Here is a 1,635-nt window from a genome sequence, read left to right as displayed (position 1 = left end):
TCCATGTTACCAATCCGTCCGATCACTGATCAGCATAAGACGCATGCTAAGTGGACGAACAATGACAATAAAGTTAGGTGCTGCACAATGGCATCCATGTCCAATGAATTACAATGCCAGCATGAGAAACATGAAGACTGCTAGGGACATATTAAATCACTTGCAAGAGTTGTATGGTGATCAGAGTCGCGCAGCATGATTTGAAGTGTCCAAAAGGCTCTTCAGGACCAAGATGCGTAATGGGCAGTCTATCCACGATCAAGGTTTGACCACGATAAAGGACTTGAAGAAGCTTGAGAAGCTCGGCATGACCATGCACAAGGAATTGCAAACGGATTTGATCCCACAATCCCTTCTAGCTTCATATGAACAGTTTACAGTAAATTGCCATATGAACAAGATTGTATGCACCAAAATAGAATTGTTAAATAAATTGGTAACTAACTTAGGGACCTTGAAGAGTTGAAAGGGGCATCGTTCTTGTTGTCGAGTTGGTTTCTACTTTCAAGAGAGAGTCTATTTGGAAGAAGAAGAAGCCTGCAAAGAAGCAGAAGACCAAGAAAATGCCAAGCAAGGAAGTTCCGAGAAAAAGGCCAATTGCAAGGAAAAGTGTTTCCATTGCATCATGGACGGCCAGTAGAAGAGGAACTGTCCTACATATATGGAAAGCATAAAGAACACGAAGGGTGACAGACCTTTAGAAGGTATGTCAGATATGCTCAGGATACTTAGGAACTGTTACCTATTGCTAGCAGAAATTTGATTTCTGTATTTTATTTAGTACAGAAAGATTTTTGATAAGACTACTATTCCATTTATTTGAAAATAAATTGGTTCAACGTGGTTTTATGATTGACAGTCTCTATCACATACATATGAATATATCTGTGAATATATCTGAGCAAACAGTGAATACCATAGGATCTAATAGATCCAAAAATGAGATAAATCTAAAGTATTTGTGGCACCTCAAGCTTGGCCATATAGGAGAAGACAGAATAAACAAATTGGAGAAACATGAGCTTTAGGGCTCATTGACTTTCGAGTCATATTCGATTTGTGAATTCTGCCTTCAAGGAAAGATGGCCAAATTATCCTTTGTAGGACACAGGGAGGTCCACTGAAATACTTACCCTAGTACACACTGATGTGTGTGGCCCATTCGATGTGCAGGCTAGGGGTTGTAATTTTTTACTTCATTTACCGATGATTACTCACGGTATGGATATGTGTATGATACACAAATCTGAAACTTTTGAAAGGTTCAAAGAGTTGAGATATGAAGTAGAAAAATAAACAGGAAAACTCATTAAGGTTCTTCAATCAGATCGAGGAAGTGAATACCTTAGTGGAGAGTTCCATGATTATCTCAAGAAGAATGATATAGTTTCATAATGGACTCCTCCTGGTACACCTCAGCTCAACGGAGTGTCAGAGAGGAGGAATCGGACTCTATTGGATGTGGTCCGGTCCATGATGAGCTTCACTGATTTACCCTTGTTTCTTTAGATAGATGCCCTATTTTCAGCTATTTACTTATTGAATAGAGTTCCCTCTAAAGTCCATTCCTACCACACCATATGAGATATGACATGGTAAGAAACCAAGTCTTGGTCATCTCAAGATTTGGGGATG

This window comes from Phoenix dactylifera, unplaced genomic scaffold, assembly GCF_009389715.1.
Source record: "Phoenix dactylifera cultivar Barhee BC4 unplaced genomic scaffold, palm_55x_up_171113_PBpolish2nd_filt_p 001477F, whole genome shotgun sequence".
Classification (NCBI taxonomy): Eukaryota; Viridiplantae; Streptophyta; class Magnoliopsida; order Arecales; family Arecaceae; genus Phoenix; species Phoenix dactylifera.
This window is presented reverse-complemented; position numbering follows the sequence as displayed.